General features: G+C 41.1%; 1 protein-coding gene across 6 annotated transcripts in view; it reads right to left on the reverse strand.

Annotated features, from left to right (window-relative positions):
- The window catches only part of LOC134540432 (uncharacterized), a 202,815-nt gene that overhangs the window by 104,259 nt on the left and 82,512 nt on the right, over positions 1–16,044 (reverse strand). For all 6 annotated transcript variants that reach the window (XM_063383181.1, XM_063383178.1, XM_063383179.1 and 3 more), the window contains one exon: positions 5,203–5,279. The gene's annotated coding sequence lies outside the window, so the exon portion shown is untranslated. The remainder of the gene's footprint in view (positions 1–5,202; positions 5,280–16,044) is intronic.

The raw sequence follows: 16,044 nt of genomic DNA on the forward strand, positions 1-16,044 counted from the left end.
GGACCCTTCTCATCAAAAAAAAAACAACATACTGCGGGTCATAATTCTTCGTTCTCCGCGGCAAAAAGGGACAACAAAGCCTTCAAGTGCTAGCGCCCTTCACAAGAAGGTTAAAAATATAGGTTTAAAAAAAAAAAGTGACGGGGAGTAGACGCGAGTTTTCACATAAAAGCTCAAGAATTATGAACAGTTCAAGAATCTTATCCGTCACGGACCAATTTGAGTTTTCTAAACTAAAACTTTGTTAAGAATTCCGCCATGACGGTTCTGATTCATCGGTTTGGCGTTAAAAGCTCGCTATGGTTTTTTCTCTCTCATAGTTTTCGAAGAAAAAAAAGAGCGTGTGAAAATATAATACAACTATAGTGTCTCCGTACGAATAATTGCACGGTATTTTTTTCCTTTAATAATCACATCATGTAACAAAAAAAGTTATCATCAATCGTGAAATCGAATTGAATTGTAACGTAATTAATGTGAAAACGCAAGAAGACTTCAATAGAACTGAATAAACATTAATCTTTAACAAATCAAAAGACTTGTCTAATTCACTTAGAATATGAAAGTTATCAGCAACTAACTTGTTTCTCACTTTTTAGTTTGCCGTAGTCGGGTTAGAGTTTTTTTTACAATTTTTTTTTATTTTTAACTTTTCAGTTTTAATTTTTATGCAACAACAAAAAAATTGGTATTACTGACACGACCGTAATATCAGCTGTCACGCGACCAACCAGTTCGGGTAGATGTATCAGTGATATTCTATTTTCAATATACAAATTTGTTTGTACTTAATTAGCAATAAATAAACAATCTAGACTAGGGCATTAATGATAAATAAATCGTGTTGTACATATCATATATATATCAAGAATAACAAATATTTAATTATGTATTTGCTTATTACTGAGCAGGGCCAATCTTCTCAGCCTCTCTAACACCGTCAAAATCAATAATGAGGGTTACAAAAATGTTTTCGAGGGTCCAGATCGCTGATAAATAAACCCTCCAATGATATCACCCTGTTTATGAAACGTAAACTTGGCCTTTTGCGAAGATAAGTTTGCCGACGTCAACTCGGTGATACCAAAAAGCCTCCACAGGTGAGACTTCACTGCTATTTGAACAGGTTGTCTATAACAGTACGATCCGCCTGGTGTCTTTGCTACAAACAAAATAAAAGGCAGGTGAAAAAATAAATATTTACAATATCATGTACCTACCTACATAACATGCGCACTCTATAAATGAGACTATAAAAACATATTATTAGCTATTTTTTTGTTCCTACTTGGTCACTCTGTCACTCATATTTACCGTCTATGTACACGCACAGAGTTAGAACACGTGGATGTAAATATCCTGCGTTTTGTACGCATGCGCAGAAAATAAACCGCTTGTTGACAGTATCCAAATGTTTACCCTCAAATGAACAAGGGAGCAGAGATTGGCAGCGTAGTGGGGGGAATATCGCCATAAGAGAGCGTCATGCCGTTTTCCCTCACGGCATATACGAGTCTGTCTTACATCCAAGACGCGGCAATATATGTTTCACATAAAAAATTTTTTTTGGAGACCCCCCACCTTTTTGTTTTTTTAATGTATCACCCGTCATACTGATTTTTTTTTCGTATAAAATTTAGCATATGTCGCCCAGACCATAATAACATATCGACTGACACTTGATTCATCAAAATAGGGCGCCCATACCTATGGCCAGGGGAGGGCCGTGTAACCCCCCCCCCTCTTTCAGGAAAAGGAATAAAATTAGATGTTTTTGAGGATTTTTGCCAAATTCTGAGTAATTTTTTTGGCACTTTTTCGATATTTTTGGTCTGCCACCTCCCCTTACGAACTATCTATCATACGGTCTGCCCCCCCCCCCCCCCCCGCCGCAACAAACTTTCATACGGGCGCCCTTGGTAGTTAAGGCGCTACGGTGGAACATACGTAAATAGAAAGAAAAAAAAACACACACAGACTGCTGGAAACATAAACCCTTCCTTTTGGCTTCGTCGTGATCGTGTTAAAAAGAAGAAAACCTCCGCGGTATCGCCGTTGATAGTAGCTGCTCGTCACGTGGAGACTTCTAGTGGGTAACGCACTTCTCTGGATCAAGTTCCAGACACCACGGCGTCAGAAAGGGGTTGGGGGGGGGGGAATATACGGGAGGAAATTTGGCATTCCACCGGAACGTTTCTCGAGGACGGAGAGATGAGGGTTTTCGTGATCCCCCGCGCTGGGGGTGGGGGGGGGGATGGGGGTTGTGGATTCCGAAGGGGATGCGACGTCCCCAACGCGACGTTATGAGTCGAGGAAAGCCGGCGCCATCTGCCGCTGCAATTATCCGAAGCGGGCGAGACGCCCTGGGACCCCTTCTCGGGGATAAACGCGGCCCCTATTCAGAACCTCCCACCCACCTTTTTTTTATATCCCCCCACTCCTCGATCCTTCCACCCTCTTCCATCAGCGCGCGGGGAAAAGGGAGAAATGAAAAACGGGGACTGCGTTCATCTTCAATTCGCCCCGACACCCCTTTTTCACAGAAGCAAATGCCGAAGGCTGGAGCCGTTGGCTTCAAATATCGACCATTGTTGTTCTATACCCAGGAAGGAGGGAGTTGGGGAAATGTTTCAACCGTTGAGCAAGTCGTTGGCGCAGCGGAAGACCGACATTCTTTTTGACAAGCCTCATTTTGGCCGAAAACCCCGAAAAATTTATATCGCCAGGTGTTAGTGAGGCAGGGTGATAAGTGCGACGCTCGCTGGTGTTTCTAGCGCGGTATCGCCTCTTTAGGTGCAAGACTCTGAACTTCTACGCAATCTCATCGTGCGTAAGGTAACTATGAGATCTGAGTGGTAACCGTAAAAACTTTAACGGCGGAGAAATGATGAAGATAAAGGTGTAACGTCATTGGGGTGCTTTCGAGAATGTTCACCGGGTGTTTTCACGTCTAAAACATTATTCTGAAAACACGTGTTTCAACCATTTTCACTTTCCTAAAAATACAGATTAAAAAAAAAAAAAGAAATCTGGAAACGGGACTACTCATCGACCTCAGAGTATCCATCAATCGCACATCTTGAGCAGTTCGCAAGCTCGCAAAAAGCAGCTGCTGATCGACGGGCACCGTTTTGCCGAAACGTCACTTAACCGAAACGTCATTTGACCGACAATCAATTTTCCCCAAGTCATTTCTCAGATATTTGAAATGACTTCCTGTCTGCAGACTGCCATCAGAAGAGTCGATGGTTAAAAAAATGATAAGAAAAAAAGGGGGTTGTCTGTAAAGTCGGTTTAACGATAATTTTACGTGATAACGTCATAAGAAAACATTGATGAAAAAATTGCATAATGTTTAGTTTTCAAGTATAATTTACAGTTTTTGCCAACTTAATTTAAATAATTCGTTTAAATATAATCACGAACCATTAGTTAAAAAGTCCGCCTTAACCTGTTTGATATTATAGAAGCTTTTCTCGCACGGTGGTTGGCCGGTTCTTGCATACGCTCGGCTCAGGCGGAGAGTGACAATTTTTGGTGCGTGCAGCCAACGTTCGTCGATTTATAAGACGGTATCACGTCAAAAAAAGGAATCGAATATTAAACTGGTCAAAATAATCAGTGAATCAAACATTTATTATTATTATTATTATTATTATTATTATTATTATTATTAGGGGATCAGACAAAGTAATCCTCGCTTGGTTGTTTTCGCGTTCCGCGTTCCCTCCATATGAGAACACGTCGATTTAGATGTTCCACTCGGAACTCATCGGGGAACGGAACGGATTTCCATGTCCCACCAACTAGTTTCCCCGGGCTGTGCGATTCTCTCTTGTTGCTGGGACACACACAACACGGGCCTACGTTCGTACAGGCGATTACTAGGGTCCGGAAAAATTCGCGGGTTCACTGACCTGTAGGATGAACTCCATAGTTCTACGTACAGTCGGTCAAATATGCCACCCACTCATTGGCTGCTGTCTTGTGAGACGTCCCAACGTAGCAGCCTGTGATTCGATGAAGCTTTGGTTGGGTGTTTCTCATTGGCCCAGAGTCATCCAGGTGAATTGTGGGCCAATAGCAGAGGCAGCACTGAGGTATAACTATTTGTGTTTTGGCCTATCGCGAAATGAATTCGCGAAATTTTCCGGTCTCTAGCGATTACACACAGTTCGATGCGACACCCTGCGTCCTGTTGCTATCCGCAAGGCGCGTGCGGTGAAGTTGCGTTCTTCCCCTCCCCCCCCCCCCCCCCCTCTCTGGACAGTTGATGCTTATTGCGTATCCAGTTGTGTTTTAAACATGAAACATTTATTTTAAATAAAGAAATTATATGTGTTTGTAATGCAAAGCCGTTTAATCACCCGAACACGTTTTATTTTTAAAATATGCATGAACATTTTAGGAACATTTGTTCCCGTAAGTAACTGTTCTGTGTAACATATATAATTGTATTGGACTATACTGGACTACCTACATTTTGTAAAGTTTAATGGTCATACAAAGGAATATTGGCAACTAATAAAAAAAAAAAGCACTTGAGACAATTAAAACAACTAGGGGCAGGCACTTTTCGCGAATAAATCTGCACGCCTATTAGACTGCAACAAGGTATACCCACACCAGGGATTTCTTCCTTGTGGTTGGCGGCCGTCTGCGTGAGAAGTCGTTGCCTTGTTTGACCGAGCCACTCAGGACGCTTTTGCTTCCGCACTGAATCACTGTGATTGGTGTTGTAACAGTAGACATGTACCTGACAAGAAACTCACCCAATCACGGCACACAGACGATGCTATAGTGTTTTAACTTATAACTAATCTCGGAATCTTTTCGCGAAATATGCATGGCCCTAAAAATAACACAATTTAATTCGTACGGCGGTGCTGTTACCTCTAAGATTATTTGCCATAACAATTGTACAAACGTCGATTCGAATGCGTTTGGAATCAGCTTCTAGCCTCGTGCAGGGGCACCATTTATCAAAAACGATTGCCTATCTGTGACCTCACTGGGATTCTGTTCGGACACGTTCTGTAATACGGACTGCGAGTAAGGTTACGCTTGTGTCCCAACAAGGCAGTGCTTATCCGCTATCTTACCAGGACGTCTTGGAACACCGTCCTTGCAAATTTGCACAACGGTCCCTCCAGCCGGGACTTGAACCCAGGACCCCGGCGCAAAGGGCGGAGCGATACTCACGTCACATGGTGCCTGACTGCGGCTCAGCTGACTGGAAGAAAGGCTGCCGGGGGAGTGGCTTCGGTCGAAGTCGGAGCCTGCGCACAAGAGAAAAAAAAAAACATTTCAAAGCAGTCACGAGGACATGCCGACAGAAGTGAAAACATTTTTCGCAATTTTTACGAAAAAAATATTATCACGCAACAAATTTGTTTTAAAACGTTAGTAAAATAACTCCTAAATTACTATAAAATACGCATTACATAGTAATTGTAAGTATTAAAAAAATAACGATGTTCTTAATTTTTTTCGGGTATATTGCTACAAAGACTCCGTTTTCTTCGTTATTCAAACTATGTATCTTTATGAGAATATTTATATTATTTTATACTCCCTTTTTACTGCACAGTAATCGTATACTTAACATTTTAGAAGCGCAATAAGTTATGCTAATAGGAACAGATAGTGTTGTCGTTAACACGTCACGTGACCATGTCGATGACGACTTACGTGAATTTACTCCCTATCAAAACCTTCCCATGGAAGTTTTCACTTCAAAAAAATAAAAGGTTCACGTTCATCGGAAAGTGGGGGGGGGGGGGGGGGGGTCGAACCCGGACCCCCGCGGCATGTGCGAGATGCCTCAGAAGCACCAACCACTGTCGGTGTTGGCACAAGTGGCTGTAACTTTTAGGTACATCTCTAAGAAAGCTACCTTCTGTAGCCGTTGCCAAAGTGTGATTCCGATAAATGTTTACATAGGTATTTTCATGGCTCATGGACACCAAAAACCACCATCATCTCATAAGTTCAAACATAGATATAGCACCCCTTTTTTAAGGAAAAAACTGCCGTAATTTTGTACGAATCACTTCTAAGCTGATACATAAAATACAGTATTAGAAAATCTCGGTCGAGTTCGTGAATGTGCCAAAATCCGACCAAAAGAGTAAAAATAGGAAAGGTTTTTTTTCAAAAACAAAAAACAGAAAAATCACTATTACTTCCTTAATATGACAAATTGCATGTCCATTTGAAGTTATATCTATAAGAGTCATTCCTCAGTAGGCACACCATCAAAATTTTAGTAGTCTTTATAGATATTACCTAATACTTTAGTCAGCAATAATTTTTAGTATGACAAACCATTTCTGCAAAGAGTTGAAAAAACAGATGCTTAAATAATAAAAAAAAATATTACCTAATGTGTACACTATCGAATCAATCTGAAATTAATTTTGATACGATTAACCATTACTGCAAGGGGTGAAAACAACATGGGTATCAGGACAAAATAATAATCATTATTCCCTTAGTAGGTAGGTATACTATCAAAACAGTTACAATTTATTGTAAAATTTCTAAACCTTCTAAAATTTCTAAACCTATGTAAAACTTTTGGCTGAAACACTTTACATGTAACGAAATATTTCTGCAAGGGGTTGAGAAAATAGGAGTTGGAATTTTAAAAAAAAAATGTAGTTTCCTTACAACATAAGTACACTATCAAATTTGTTCCAACTTACTGGAAAAACTTCCAAATATTATCTTAAACCTTAGTCCAAAGCAAATTTTTATTCTACCACTTATTAGTGTAAAAAATGTCATATAGTGTTTGAAGGTCAAAAAAATCAAAACTACATTTAAGGCATAGTATGAAATTTGTTCCAAGTTATTGAATGCTGAATGCACTGAATTATAGACATTAGAAACTTTTTCGCTGCATGGAGTTTGAGTAAATATTAAATAATAATTTAAGAATATTGAAAAAAATAAGACGTTATGTACATTAAGTTGTAAAAATGCTCCAGAAGTTTCCAGAAAGTTACAGAAGAAAAATTTACTTCGAAATCTACCTGCGCCGAAATGATTTTTTTTTCTGTTAACTACTGAAAGAATTCGCAATCCATTTCCGCATACAAAGTAAAGATCTTCAGACCAAAGCGGGATGCCTACTATATCAGCCAATAAGGATACGCGTCCCGTTTATGGTGATACGTGTGTGTATGATTGTGCTCGCAAAAATCGAAAAGTGGTCGATCGATAGACTTGGAATTCTGACACAAAGTTACGGAAACCACTCCACAATTCGCCACCTTGAACCTGCCACCTGGATCGACCAATGCATACTACTAACACGGAACTAAATCTCTTTTTTTTTCCAGGTTAAAGGCTACTGGGATACTTCATAATAGTGTTTGAATTTCGTAAAGACAATTTATTTTATTTCATTTTGACCTCGCTTTTCAAAATCCTCTAATTTATCGAGGATATCCGACAGCCAAGTTTATACATCAACACCAATGCACTTTTCAAACTTTCGATTACTAATTTATAGAGACCTGCAAAATTCGCGGGTTCAATGACCTCCAGGATAGACTCTACTACACTCTACACACTCGGGGCAAATGCCACCTGTTAATTGGCTGCTGACTTGTGAGTCGTCTCGACCGAGTGTCTGTGATTCGACACTTCTTTGAGCGAAGGTCTCTAATTGGCCCTCATTACTCCAGATTAACAGTGAACCAATTGCAGAAGCAGAGCTAAGGTACAATTATTTGAATTGCAGCATATCACGAAATAAATCCGCGAATTTTGCAGGTCTCTACTAATTGATGGCGAAAACAACAATCGACACAACAAATCGTCCAGTAACTGGAGAAACAACAAATAACCCTGTCCTCGCTTCGCAGCGCCGGAGCAGGCGGCTCGGGAAGACGCCGTCTCACGACGACACGAAACAGGACGCGCTAATTAATTAACGCCAGTTAATTAAGACGAAAATCGCGTCACGGGAGGGAGGGGGGAGGCGCCAGGCAGCCATCCGGAGCCGAGTACAGCGGGGCGTTGACAAGGGGACGGGGAAAGGGGAGGGGGAAAGTTCGCAAATTGTCCCAAGACTTACGACAGGGGAGACGTCCAATCAGAACCGTTAAACTGCCCTGTCCCCCTCCTCCTTCCCCACCCTCGGGCACATATTTGCAGAAGCGGACTTGGTCCGTCGCCGCTAATAACAAGGAGGAGGAGGTACGTATAATTGGTTCCTGGGACGAGACAAGACGGACAGTGTTGGCGAAGATGACGAACCCGTGGTGGGAGGGGGAGGGGGAGGGGGCAGAAGACGGGAAATGTTTCTGTGGCGCGGCCGTCGGCAGAAACCAGCGGGAGAACTCCGCAGAGAGACAATCAAGGAGAGCAATCGCCGCTAAACTTCGGCGAGCCTCGTTCGCGCTTACTCCCACGCGCGGCTTCGCTGTCCAGACCGAGGGAGAGGGAGAGGGAGAGGGAGAGGGAGAGGGAGAGGGAGAGGGAGAGGGAGAGGGAGAGGGAGAGGGGGAGAGAGAGGGAGAGGGAGAGAGGGAGAGAGAGAGGGGGGAGAGATAGAGAGTGGGAGAGAGAGAGGAGAGGGACAGAGAGAAGGAGAGGAGAGAGGAGAGAGGGAGAGAGAGGGAGAGAGAGAGGGAGAGAGAGGGAGAGAGAGAGAGAGTTAGAGAGTTAGAGACAGAGAGAGATCCATCACCGGATACCCTGAAGTTCACAAGAATGAAAGATACAAACACAACCCTAACATTTCCGAAGTAAAAGGTTAGGTTAGGTTAGGTTCGGTCATTGTAATAAATAATTACCGTAACTAAAATGGAAGTTTGGTTAGGGTAGGTGTTATTTAAAATATTATATGACCTTATAATATATAAATCCGTTGCGATGTTTTTTTTTTCACGAGCGATCGGCTAACTTCGGAGAACTTCGGAACTGTTCGGGTGTGACTCATCCCTGTGAACTGCAGTTACAACAGCAGGGTTCTCAACACTTCCCCCGCTAAAACGTCCCTTGTTGTTTTTTTTTTTCTGTCCAACCAAACATAATCATTCTTGCAAGATAACTAAAATACTGCAAACCACAAATACGTATATTTAAACACTTTTCAACCATGCATAACACGTCAAACTGACCATTAAATTTTACCGCAAAATACATTGTTAGCGCTGTTATCATTACAATCCATTGCTATGTAACCAATGATGCCCGGCTGTAAGATCAAACCATTAAATCTGATCAAACTTTGAAAAAAAAAGAATTATTGATAACGAGAATGAAAATAATACCATAATTTTATCGTGCTTCAAATCATCAATACACAGTTAACTCATTTTTGTGGGCATACGACATAGAGAGCACTCAAAAATGGACCAAAAAAAATGAATACCCGTACACATATTAACACAAGTAACAAGAGGAAACCAGATTATGGCAAATGTTAGATGAATCGAGAGGGGTCTTTCCCACAACGTCGAAATACCACAACGCCGAACGTACAATAACGCCGAATGCCAAATTGACCGCAACGCCGACAGCTAGAAAACTGCTGTGTACCACGCCGAAATACAGTAACGCCGAAAAATGTTGCTGCGGGGAGGGGGGGGGGGGCACAGGAGCAAAATGAAACATAACTGAATGAATTTGTGTGCTAACCTTACCTAACCTAACCTTTGTGGCAGTCCTGCAATGACATTTTTCGGCGTTGATGTATTTCGGCGTTGTGGTAATTCGGCGATGTGGTACACAGCAGTTTTCTAGTTGTCGGCGCTGTAGTCAATTTGGCATTCGGCGTTATGGTTTTCGGGGTTATTGAACGTTCGGCGTTGTGGTGCGTTCCCGAATCGAGAGCACAATAAAAGTCCGTGGAAGGAATCAGTCGGGAAGACATCACAGCAAAGCTGAACGGGGGTGTTTGATTTCTCTTTCACGACCGGCGACCACGTGTAGTAGAAGGGGTAAGGGTAAAGCAGGGGTAAAGCAGGGGTAAAGCAGGGGTAAAGCAGAGGCCGGAACACACAAGGGGCGCAAGAGGACCCTTTACTTGGCCGATGTCAGGCGCGCGTGTGCGAGACCTGGTCGTTCTCCGGGTGAAATGGCACCACTAGGGGAGGAGTGGGGGGGGGGGGAATTTATCCAGGGTCGTAAGAGGGTGGAGCCACGGAGGGAAGATGGGACCACATCTGACGGCGCCATATTGAAAACACCCCTTTGTTATACCTTAGAATTCTTGACGTGTAAACATCTTAGCTCTCGGTATACGGCATTTGGAAGGAGCAATGTCGTGAAAATGTAACGGGAGTCGATGAACGGAAATAATAAAACCGTGTGTAGTCACGTTCGGAAAAAAATGAGAACATACCAAACGCATTACTGTGCCAAACGAAACATTATGATAGTGAAACAACCCTGAAATATATATTTTGTAAAATAAAATAGTCATGGTAAAAAGTAGTCTTTAGTTTTACAATACGTAATAAAACTGGCATTACACTGTTGGTAATACATAGTCTCCTTCCCTAACCCTAATTGTCGTGATAGCGCAGTATAGACCGCAAAGGTTATGTTCAAGACGTAATTTTGACATGGTTCAAACCTCATTGCTGGAAAAAAAAATTCTTACTTTTTTCAATAACAGATTACTGGATTACACACATTATGCTTTAAGCTAGGGTGTGTGTGTGTGTGTGTGTGTGTGTGTGTATATATATATATATATATATATATATATGAATACATTTTATTTTTATCTTATTACTACAATATTATTAAACACATAGCTTACTTCGTTTGATTTCTTACTGGGCAGGCCCAATATCCTTTATTTTTACTTAAAATTAATTTTTAATTTATTACGTTTATAAGGAAATCACTGTTAATTAATTCGCAAAGGTATTAAATTTTTTTATAATTTGCAGTAATCTAACGTGTGCAGAAACTATTTATTGAATTTTAACTAGGTGGGCAGTGTTTTAATAAAATTCCTTGTCGAAATTCAGGACCAAAAGGAGGAGTTTAGTATTTTCAAGTCTTTTTCGCTTTTATCGGAGCCTGTTTATAAGTGTTGAAAATTTCCTGTTGTTTCGTGCTGCCATCTGCGCATGACGGTAGCAATCAACGTTTACGATTCAGGCAATGTATTCTAGCGGCGGGCGCAGAAAGTAGTACCTGAAAAGCAAATTGTTATCACGCTCGGTATTGAACAGCGTGGTTTTTCAAAGGCCGGGTTTATTAACTACGCAAGAAACGCAATAACGCAAGTAACTTATATTAAAAATATATTTGCAACATGAGAACACATGTTTTTTTTTTTTTTTTTTTTTTCGTTATCTACGTTAGATGTTTACACATCACTGTCAAGTTCTTAATTTCTCTGTCATACAGTATTGATCTAGAGGCGACATCGCGCTAGAAGCGCCAGCGAGAATAGCACTTATCATCCCGCCTCTCTTTAACACAAATGAGCATCATAATTTTGTTTTCCCAGTAATGAAGTTATGCCACCAATTCCCAGTAAGTTGAACTCAAGATATACTTTCTCGAACATTTTCCCGGATAGTAAGATAATTTCTTTAAAATTTAACGAGAGTCTGATGCTCAAAATAAGGACACATAGAGGTAACAAAAAATTTTACAATAATTAATTTTCAATTTACTTACTTTACATTCAATAATTTCTACTAAAACAGTTCTTTTTAATTAATGCAATAGTGTATTTCGTATGATACAAATAGTTTATTTAATATGTGGGCTATATAATAATTTTAAATGTATACAAAATATTTAAATGGTAGCTATATCAGTGATCCGCTTGCCTTACGAGTCAACGCCAATAAAAACAAAATCAGACCGACCCGCCACCCCCAGGGCCGGCGGTGTACAAACTCACGGGCGTATCTGCAAGTGTAAACTCCCCACTCGCGCGTGAAGGTCACTTCTGAGCACAAATCTGCACATCAAACGACGTACCAAAGGACAAGAAAAAAAAGGGTCAGTCCACCCCCCCCCCCCCACCCCCTCCTTCGGACACCCTTTAGCAGCAAAACGAACAAGTTGATTGGTCTTCACCCCCATCGTCTATCCACCCTTTTTTTTCTCTCTCCCGGTTCTGTGTGTGATTTGCGTTTTCGCTCAAACATGGGGGTTTGCGGGGTGAGGGTTTTTTCACCTGTTTGTCGGCGGTAAGGGAGGGGTTGAGGGTGGGGGGTAGGAGGTTGGAAAATGCAAATCGGCGATCAGCATATTGCGTTCGTGTCCGGTATGCAAATCGTCCCCGTTTTCGGGCCTCTCTTCGTCAGCACGACCTCCCGAAAGGCCGAAAGTTGGAATCGGAAACTATCACCCCCCCCCCCCCCCCTTTCCCACATACCACCCCTGGGTTCGATCTCCGTGACCGATATCCCGCGAATTGATGACGTGGTCTCTCTTGTCGTGGCGGTTAATTTCAATCCCCTTTTCGCACCGACGGCAATTCCCCGCCGAACCGAACAGACACCCCTTTTCCAACCGCCTGCCCGGATCCTTTTCCAACACCTTCCAACATGGCGTGTCAGTCGCAGGGTGATGACGTCACCGAAAAATTCGAGGGTTCATTTCGTGTTATGCTAAAATTCAAATAATTATACCTCAGTGCTGCTTCTGCCATTGGTTCACTGTTAATCTGGAGGACTGAGGGCCAATTAGAGTCCCTCACTCATAGAAGTGTCGAATCACAGGCCACCCAGTCGAGACGACTCACAAGTCAGCAGCCAATGAACAGTTGGCATTTGCCCGAGTGTGTAGAGGATATTGGAGTCTATCCTGGAGGTCATTGAACCCGCGAATTTTCCGGGTCTCTACTAATAATGTGTGCAGGCTTTCACGGCCATTGTCTGAAGTAGCTTGGCTTCTGGGCTGTAGACGCGTCCTCGGCGAATAATTCACCGAAGTGATTCGGTCGACATCGCAGTCGCCATCATCAGGGAGCAGTTACCTACTACAGGTAACTGCCTCCGTGATGATGATGACGACTGCAAAATCGACCGAAACGTCTGTGAATTATCCGCCAAGGACACGGCTACAACCCAAAATCCAAGCTACGTTGGTTTGACTAGTTGGATGACTCGAGAATTTCCATCAAAATATTTTGCACATAGGACACGTTATAAAATACAGTTAGTCCTTAAACGAATGACCCAGTTATAATTTTTTTATAGTTCTAACTGAAAGCGTTGTAGAGGTTTGGTTCAAGGTCACAAAGATCTAGCTCATAACAGTTTTTAGATAAGCGCATGCGCGAGTTCTGTTTTGTTGCTTCCTCGCTTGGAGCGCCACCTGCGCAGAATTCCCGACTCCTGAGCGAAAAAAAGCGTTTTGTGTTCTTCAGTTTGCTAGGAGTTAATCTGTAATTTCAGTTCAACGCAGTGGCGGATCCAGGGGTGAGGGGGCCACCAGGGGCAAGTGCCCCCCCCCCCCGATAAACCAGTTGTCTGCTACATTAATATTGCAGACAAAAATGATTGTTTCTGAAACCAATAAAATATTTTAATATAATTAATGCATTTCGTGTAGAATTATAAAATCTGGTGGTTGGATGTTATTTGTGGTGTGAGTAGATTAAATACAAATTTAGTAATTTTAAGACATTTTTTTTCTCTGGCTATTCTCTGAAATCCTAGAGTGCTCCCTCCGAGGTGAACCTCTGGATCCGCTACTGGTTCAACGTGCGTTTCGTTTAAAGTTTGACCGTCGAAGTCCCTAACAGTTTGATTGGTCGTAATGGTCGAGAAGACAAGAGCTCTCATTCGCTGGCCTCCACGTTCACCTGACACAACGTCATGCGATTTTTTTTTTCCTTTTGGGGCTTCATAAAAGATCTCATTTACGTCCCGCCGCTACCTTATGATTTGCCAGAGCTGAGACACAGAATTGAAGAGGCTATTGCTTCCATTTCTCCGGACGCGTTAACCAAAGTGTGTGGGAAGAATTTGACTTTAGGTTGGATGTGTGCCGTATAACTACAGGTGCAAAAATATTGAACATTTGTAAGAAAAACAAGGTTATTTTACCTTCAGTTTGATGCATGATTTGTCGTAAATAGTTTAAATTAAACTATTATAATACACAATTGAAACTGGAACATTCTTTTATGGACACGTTGAATGTTGGATGCAATCAGCCAATAAAATTGTGCCTAAAGAAAACGGAAATCACATCCGTTTCTGTCACAACGAATCTTAAAAATGTCTGATAACACGTGGGCAATCAAAGAGGTTATAAAAGTGAAATAACTACAGTATAATTTTAATATGAATGTCGTATGCCAAATAATTCAAAGCGTAAAAAGGAAATTAAGTTAGTATAACTTTAAAAATTCCTTGAACATTTGTTTTTATTATGTAACGAATATTATTGTGATTTAAAATTGTTACATGTTTAAAAAAATCTATGATTTATCTTTTTGGACCGTTATTGAGGTTTTTATAGAAAACATTCTAACCAGCAATGGCGTTTCTTAAAAAAAAATCTTAAATTTAAAAATCTTTTCATACAAAAGTTTTTATAACGAAGTCTTGGTTTGTATGTTAGATTTTCACCACGGTGATTTTTTTCGAGCAATTATAATTTTACGGATGGCCGCCACTGCGTCACGTTCACACCCTTGTATCGATTTTGTGTGTCGATTATGTAAAAAGGGGAGAGACTTTTAGTTCATGAAAGGGGAAAAGGCTACGAAGTTCTTAAAGCCTTTGGGGCCTGGGCCAGTAAGTTTGGGAAACTGCTGTGGAATTTCAAAAGGAGGGGGGGGGGGGGGCGGAGTATACTGTAAAGTCTAACCAGAACTTGATCACTCGGGTGGTAACAAGAGAGTTAAGACAGAGCGAGAAGGATGAGAGAGAGAAAGGACAGAAGCCGTGAACGTCAATAAACTTTAATTATCGTCTGGAAGAAACTCCAACTTATGTTTTCCGAAAAGTAAGCCAGCAAGCGTCTCAAAAAAATCCTAAAAAAGGTTATCATAGTTTTACAAAGCTTGTTTGTTTAGAAACGGTCGAGTCAGTCAGGAAGGCGGACACTTGCTAAAAAAAAAATGTACTTTGGAACTAGCTAGTGAAATCAGCACATAGCACATACATCAGAAAAGAAATCTATTGAATATGGATTGTTTTTGTTCTATCTTCGTTCAGACGGTGAGGATGCGTAACGTAACTTCTGGCGAAGATACTTCTTCAACAGTTGCCGAAACGAAAGAAGGCGACGATTTCGACAATAAAACAAAATTTAAATTATTAAAAAAAAATTAAAGATATACGACAGCGGATGCCACGTGAATAAATAAAAGTGCAATCGAAGAGGTCAACCGAAAAGAAAGAAGCCAACACTTTGAAAGTAACCCAAAGTTAAAATTATAGCAAAACAAAAATTGGTTGTCTGTAAATTCGGTTTACGGATGATAGTTTAACGTGAAAACGTCATAACAATACATTGATGAAATTATTGCATACTTTTATGAATAAAATTGAATCATTTTTATTGAATTGTCACTATTTTGTATGGATACAAAGAAGGAGTGAAATGAAATATACAATTTAATTTATAAATTTACTTTTATTTGCACTCATTAATTCAAATATGTTTGTTACTTTAACGAAGAGATTATTTTAACTATAATTTTTATACATGTTTGCTATTTAACTTCTTCCAATCTGTGTTATTCTGTTAAGGATAGGACGATGATAGGAAAAGTAGGAAACGAATGGGAGTGTTTCAAGTTTAATGTGCCTCGAAAAAGTCAAATCGATGGTTGTTCCAATCGAGTGGAAGAGAGATAGATGCGGCGCAAGCGTACAGTGAGCGTAACGGGACACGGTGTAACGGGACAATGTGCGTAACGGGACACTTTTTCGGGCGTGCAGCCGGCGTTCATCGATTTATAAGACGTTATCACGTCAAAAAATGTTTTTTAAAAATCGCAACGGCGAGTGAGGCAAGAGTTGAAGTATTGACCACTCTCACAGCGCCGCGGACAAACGTTAACGAGCTCTGCCCTCAAAAAAAAAAAAAAAA

The sequence above is a fragment of the Bacillus rossius genome, chromosome 16, assembly GCF_032445375.1.
Source record: "Bacillus rossius redtenbacheri isolate Brsri chromosome 16, Brsri_v3, whole genome shotgun sequence".
NCBI classification, from domain to species: domain Eukaryota; kingdom Metazoa; phylum Arthropoda; class Insecta; order Phasmatodea; family Bacillidae; genus Bacillus; species Bacillus rossius.